General features: G+C 31.7%; 1 protein-coding gene across 4 annotated transcripts in view; it reads left to right on the top strand.

Annotated features, from left to right (window-relative positions):
- Nucleotides 1-4,211, top strand: part of LOC106462476 (dual specificity tyrosine-phosphorylation-regulated kinase 2-like) — a 9,496-nt gene extending 5,285 nt beyond the window's left edge. For 2 of the 4 annotated variants that reach the window (XR_002611284.1, XR_002611283.1), the window contains one exon: nucleotides 878-4,211. The gene's annotated coding sequence lies outside the window, so the exon portion shown is untranslated. The remainder of the gene's footprint in view (nucleotides 1-877) is intronic. The other 2 variants (XR_002611285.1, XM_013922403.2) reach the window with 2 other exon arrangements.
- Nucleotides 4,212-7,611: the final 3,400 nt, after the last annotated feature.

Genomic DNA, 7,611 nt, shown 5'->3' with positions numbered 1-7,611 from the left:
AGAGATTTACAGCACTTTTAAAATATATATATATATGTTTGTGTATGTGTATACTTAGCATGTTGTTCTATATATATATATATATATAGCAAAAATTTTAATTTGCATTAAGGATAAGTATGTAAAAAGATCTTTTAAGTGAAGCAAGAGTTGTAGATGAGTATTTAAGGTTGTGTATCGTAACAAACTCCTAGCAATACTTAACATTTACTGTAGCTCTTACAAAAAACTACACAAACCTGTTTTTGTTTAGAATAAAGGAGGGCACTCATGAAGATACTTGTTGAATAAACTTGTTCTCAGTGTATAAACACTTTATGAAGATGATATAAAGTAGATTTAGTAAACATACACATATGTATATATATATATATATATTTAATTGCTGTATTAATAAATAGAATATTTTTATTATAGAAATTACACTATAAACTTGCATAAAATTTTGTACAGGTAATCCTCAGGTCATCAGCTGCAAAACTGACAGCAAGATGTTAAAACAACTCATTAGAAGTTGTTGGTAAATTAAGTTTTATCATTCTTAAAATGCACAGCTAAATGTAAAGAAATATGTATCCAACAACTTAGAAATCATAAGCTCCTGAAATCTAGCTGTATAGGTCTATGTTCTCTGTTCTAATAATGTTGGACACCACCTGTTAGCTGGATATTTAAGTAAAACTTAAATACAGTGATAATATGTAAATATATAAACATGCATTGATTTGTTTGCTTCTAACTTGTACTGTTTTCTAGAATTACATTAGGGTCAGGAAGTTACTGTTTTCATTATTACTTTATTTTAACAATCACATAAACCAATGTCATTTATGATAGATATAACCTATGAGCATAATTCTGACATCTTATTTTACAGTGTCATTTTTTGGTATGGGTATTAGAACTATCCTTGTGGGAAAAGAAAAAAATAATAACATACAATTGGTAGGTACATGTAAATCCAAAAATGTGTTATTAACTTGAAAGCTTTAAAAATTTGTAGTTCCTAATAATTTTGTATAACTAGGAATTCTTTCACTTGAAGTCTATCCTGAAGTTGCACAATGAAGCTCTATACAAGTTTAATGCACTTTTTTGATGTGCTGTATTGCACATTCAAACACTTAAAAGCTTCATTAAATGTGCAATTTTGCTCTTTACTTAATCCTTATAATTTTAAGTGCTGAAATGTACTAATATACAGTGACACTGTATTTCAAGTGTTAATGTTGTTGTAGACTTGTTTATTTTTTATCCTCTAAAATTCTTGGTAAATAGTTTTATGACATTGTGATAATTGTACACTTTCATTACAATGCTCTTTAACCAGCATTTATAGCAAACTGGCACTATATCAGTTATTTGATATATGAGTATTTGTACTTAAAACTTCATTACATCACTATGAGTATGATTTTATAATATGGAAATACTGTGTTTCTTAATTTCCTGTTGATTTGTAGATATTTGTCAGCTGGGTTTTATGGTTATTTTCTCATCAAATGAGTAGCAGATTTTAAGATAATTACCTATGTATTTTACAAAATTCACATTTGTTCTTTGATGTCAGCTGTATGTTACTGAAAGGTTACCAATAACATTAAATTGATTGGTGCTTATATCAGATATATTTTGTTAGGTTATTTGGCTTGCAGTGGTCTTATTAATGTACATTTTTCATTGAAATACAAACTTTTCAAAATCTTTTACAAATGTATTTTTATACTTTTATTTACTAGTTTGTAAATGCTTGCAATAATATTTTCTGTAGTTTTTGTACACAGTTTTTCAATTTGGTAAATACTACATGCAAAACCTTGAGAGGTAAACAAGAAAATGCACTATTTTAAATACTCACAAATTTTAATACAGAGAGTAGAGATTGAAAACTAAACTTAACTCTGACAAACTTTAACTTAATAATAACTTTCTCTGTAGATGTCATAGAGAGTGAAATTACAATACTGATAAAACTAGATTAAATGAGAAGTGTTGAACAGCTGTGTAGTGCTACATCTATAGTATACAACTGAATGTTACCTCATAATCATTTAATTGATATTCTCGTCAGCTTTGATAGCTTTCTCAAAATGTATGTGTTTTGCAAATGTGTTTCTTACTGTTGTTATTTTATAGAATTTTCTGTCACTACACTGATTCATAGAGATGGTTTTAGTGGAATTCTCTGTTTGTGCTAACCACCTTTTTATTTAGGCAGTCTTTAGTCATTCAAGAAATCACTATTCACTAGCCTTCTACTGTGTTTTAGATACAGTTGATGAAGCTGTACAGTCCCATACTGTTACTGGATACACAGAAGTGTGGTATCTACAATGCAGTTATACAGTTTCTGGAAGCCTTGTTCAAGTGAATTTGGTTTTTGCTGTCCCAGAATTAGATGGTACAAATAAATGTCTGTATTTTGATACATACATACATATGTATGTGAAGAAAGTGGTTTATGTGTATTTGTGTTTTGTTTTATTGAAAACCTTCCATCACAGAGTAAATCAAAATTTGACAGGATTTTTATGAAAAATAGGTAATTGTGAAATCCTTCAGACAATTTGCCATATATACATTTACACGTTGAAGCCACATTTTAAATATTTTTAAGAACAACTATGGATTTCAAGCAACGTTTCTGTCTTGCATGTATAGAGGGTTAATTGCACTGTATAAGAGTGATTTACATATGCTAGTGCTGTGACATGTCACTTCAGATGCAATGTGTGGCACTATGCATGACATGTTTAATACCTATACACCATGTGTACTGGAAACATGTCACAGCCCTTTTCGCGACAATGATATCTGTATAGCAAGACTATAAATTATGTAGTCACAGGACACATCATTTCAAAGAAGAGGTTCTTCAATGTTCTATGTGGAAATGGAACTTACAGCAGAATGTTTAGGGTAGTAGTACCCTCAGAATCTATGCCTAGGCCAGTCTGGAGAAACACTGTCACCAACAAATTGATGGGTATAGTTACGAAAGTGAACCTGAAAACGATTGCAATGAAACTGGGCATATCTCTGGTACAATTAACAAGATAAAGATTTGAAGTTGATAAAGGCTCACATGCTTTCAGCCACACCTAGTACTTAGTAGTTGTTTTCACTTTTAAAAAAAGTTCTCTGATGCAGTGTAATAGAAGTGTATGCCTTTGATGGTGGAAGCCGACATCCATGTACAAGGGAGGTTTATAGAGAGCCAGTTAAGATTGTAGTGTACCACTAGCCTCCCTGTATTCATTCAAACATAGTGAGTACGATGGATAAAGTAGTTCCAAAGGTGGCATAGGACCTGGAATATCATTATTATAAAGTTTGATTAATTGGAAATATATGTTTCATATTTTCATTACAAACCAGTTTATATCTATTACAAGTGAATATAGCAAGTTTTTAAAGTGAACAGCATTTTTAGGCATTGTATTTTGTTCCTAAATAAGTATAAACTATAAAATGATAAGACATTTTAAGACAAAAGATAATATGGTAAAAAAACAGCAACCAAAGTGTGGGTGAGCCAAAACATTAAAAAAACTAAAAAAAAACGTGTTATCAAATCATAAGACTACTATTGCATTCAATGAATCTTAGGCGTGTCATTAAGGTGACAGACAAATGTTTTTAAAGTGTACATACAAATTAAATTTACAATGAAAACTAATTATCGGACATGATACACTCGTTAAACCTGCGTTTTATTCTCTGGAAAACTTAAAACATAAGTAGTCCAGTTCTTAGTGTAAATAATTGTTATGAAGAACGAAGTTCCGTAATAATTCTACGTTCAGTGTTGACATGTTTTCGTGACTATGGAGAAAATGTTATTGATAAAGGATAACAATTAAAAATTTGTTTTATAATAAAGCATTTATCTTTTGTTACAAAGGTTTCGTTAATTTAAGAACTGTTTAGAGAAATAAAATATCGGTCCTTCAATATAACTTCTATTTTGAAAAGAAAGAGCAATTAATGTAGATCTTGGCATTTTGGGCAAATAGATAGGGTGCAAGTTTAGAATATTTTAATTGTAGTTTTTTATGGCATCTTAATAGGACGGAAGGTTTGTGTATTTTATTACCTCTTGGTAGGAAGGGAGATTTTTGTGTTTTACGACCTTCTAATTGGTCGAAAGATTTGTGCGGTAAAGTTGTTAGCTTAATGATGATTAAATGTAAATTAAGATTAGATGAAGGGGGAGGTATTATTAAAGTATTATATAAAGTAATTGATGGGTAAAAACAAGTTGACCAGGTACAGTCAGTGCATGTTAGAATTTCTTGCGAATTATTACATAATAAAATTCGATGAACAAATTTTATTGTGTGTGTAAGGCGTATCTCACTCACATCATTATTGTTTTATATTTTAGTGAAATACACGAATTAAGTAGTGTATGAGGAGTTAAATAATTATATAAGTATATCAAATAGGTATAATTTTTTTGGAAAGTTAGTTCGATAAGAAGAAAAACGTTTTCGTGAAGCTGACCTGTAATTTAATGTTCATAGAGTACCGTTTCGGCTTCCCAGAGCCTTGCCCAAGCTAAGGTGTGTGGGGCTGGCACTTGTTTTCTTCAGAACATTTTGAGTTTAGCTGATTCTGTATAGTTTTCATTATTTGTTTCAATATTCCTATATTTAGAAAGTTTTCATACGGCTGTGTTAGTAATATGTTAATAAACGTTGCACAGCGACACCTGGTCATTGTCAGTAAAACTTCATTTAATATCATCACACTACTAACAGTTATTACTTATAATTCAGTAAAAGTACTTAATTTTAGGACAATATAAATATAGAGAAGATATAGCTAGGTTAGTTTAGAAAATAAAGTAAAATTAAATAAGTTTTGTGTAGTTATGGGAAGAAAATACCTTTTTAAGATTAAGGACGAACTTAGTCTGGATGTCAAGCTATTGTGTGGTATCGTAGTTTCGGGCAAATCTGGTGGAATAGATTGGTTTGATGTACATACTTTTCGAATTTGTCTCTATAATGGAACAGTTCTTCATCATGTGCATCTACACACAAGCAGTTTACTGAATCCATTATGTTTAGTATGAAAAACTTGTTTTGTTTGTGTCAAATAGTAGTTTTCGTGCAGAGGTAAGCAGTTGTTTAAGTAACCTTGTACTATATAAGTTTAAGATGAAAATTTTTATTTCACAAATTAATTTTTTTTTCATCCATGAATTATGGGGACACGCGCTTGGTTACGTAAATTTCCCACCAAAATATATCTTGGCTTCAAGGCCAACCGCTCTACCTCACAGCTTGTAAAGACAAGAGTGTGTGTGTCAGTTATGGAAGAATATGCTATCGTTTATGAGAATAAAAATCATTTTTGTGGTATCAATTTTTACTTTGCGGTCTGGCGAGATTTCGATGGTTGTAATTATACCTTTCGCAGACAAACCATCAAAAATGAGTTGGCAATTTATTTTAGTAGTTTGGCCGTCATGTATATCATATTTTGTGAAGTTATAGACTTTGTGATAAATTTAGTGACACACATTATCTGTTTTCTCTTAATCACGCAGATTAACAGACGATATTGTACGTCGTTTCATGGCGAATCGTAAAACGTGGTATAAAATTAAAGCAAATTAAGGTCAATTGAACCCAGTCACCTTACATATTACGTATATGACACCATAGCAACCAATGGTTTTGACATTATACAGAGATGTTTAATTTTTGTTGTTGTAAAAATCGTTATAAAACACGACTTCACAAAAAAATATGAGGCTGTGTTTTATTTTGATACCAAGCCCCATAGCAACCCGTGGTGTTATTTGCCATAGTAACCAGAAATGGTGCATGAACAGCTGTAACTGTACCTCAGATATATATCCCCTCTGCTGAGTTCGCTGTCTTGCGTGACATAAACCTCCTACACTTACTCTATACATATAAAGTTGTACGTGTACTGATGATAGTTGTAAAAATGTGCCATATAATTTTTGTTTTTTCGGCGCAGTGAATCGCATTACTTATAATACTTTTGATTGATTTTTCGCGTTGTAGTCAAACATACTGCCTCCCTTACTGCACACACGTGCATAAATAAATATATATATATATTAACGAAAGCACCGGCTTCGCTCGGGTTATTAGGTTGATATATTCTAGATGACTATGTCATTGTGTGCATTCAAACCCTATTTTAGCAACCAGCAGGTGGACATACTGCAGTGGCTTAGCAAGGGCTCTCAGCACCCGGGGGCAAAGACACTTTTGGCGCCCCCACCTCTGAAATGTTTTGATTATTTGTTTTGTGACTCATTACCCACTTAATGACAATAACATTAAGAATTAATTACCGCCTTACACAGGCCTAAAATAAAGTCACAATATAACATCTCACGATTTCACAACTGTAAACCTCGAACTAATGAAGTATAGCCTACTAGGTGTACTTACATAATTTGTAAACCATTTTGATATTTATGTCATCCAGTATTGTTACAAGTCACAAAGCTAGAGTAATCTTTCAAGCATGCAGAATAAATTACTGTTATATCTCTAGTTTTGAAACTTATGTTTTATATGAGAAGCCAGTCACTTGTGGTGTACATGGATTATAAAACAGATTGATAAAATACTAATTAAGTTTACAAATAACAACTTTTATTAGTTTACAAAACTGTACTTATACTTAACTAGATCTTGTACAAGTAGCATTCTGGTATTCATGGTTACATTATATGAACCTTTCGTGCTTTTGCTGCTGCAAATGCATCAGTTAAACTATCAAGATTTAAGGTCTTTTTCAATACTTAATATTGCCAAGTTACTAAGTCGTTCTTGAGTCATTGAGGTTCTCAAGTGTGTAAGAATTAATTTTAGCTTGCTGAAGTACCTTTCACAACTAGCAATAGAACCCCAATTGTTAACAAAATCTGCAATGTAATTCTTAAATTTGAGAAAACATCTTCACCATATGAAATTATAAATGTTAGCAAATCAGTTGCAACCATTGGTTCAGGAAAATCGGCCTGTGTTCTTTTACTTATCAACATTCTACAGTCTTTAATTTCTCTGTACAATTCTGGTCCATCAATATCCCCTGGATAGCTCTTTGCTAAGTCAGAACATTTTTCTTGCAACTTTCTGTCTTCGAAATCTCCAGAAACAATATTTTGCACATCTAGTAGAAATCCAAACCTTGAATCTAAATCTAGTAAGCGAGAAAATCTTCCTGTTATTTCTGTAATCAAGCGATCAAGAACATCCTTCATGGTGCGATAAATTTCTTGTTCAGCAGTCAATCCAGCATCAGCTGCATTTTCACCTGGCATTCGTTTATGACGTATTTTTCTTCTTTCAATGGTCAATCCCCATGTTTCACATTGATTCTTTCCCAATTTAAGTGCTTCTTGACAGGACTTTTCACGTCATTATATCAATTTCTCTTTCAAAGAATCAAGATCAGAAGCTGCTTCTCTAAAATTCATTTTTGGGGACCTGAAGACGTTTCTGCACTCGATTGATAGATGATAAAAGATTTCTCCAAAAATGCAAAGGTACAAGAAAATTCATCCAGATTTTAATGACGATTTTTACTGCCTTTTCTCTTGCACTCCACCGTGTA

The sequence above is a fragment of the Limulus polyphemus genome, unplaced genomic scaffold (assembly GCF_000517525.1).
Source record: "Limulus polyphemus unplaced genomic scaffold, Limulus_polyphemus-2.1.2 Scaffold1178, whole genome shotgun sequence".
Taxonomy (NCBI): Eukaryota; Metazoa; Arthropoda; class Merostomata; order Xiphosura; family Limulidae; genus Limulus; species Limulus polyphemus.
Note: the sequence above shows the minus strand (reverse complement) of the source record. Positions and strands in the feature narration are given on the sequence as shown.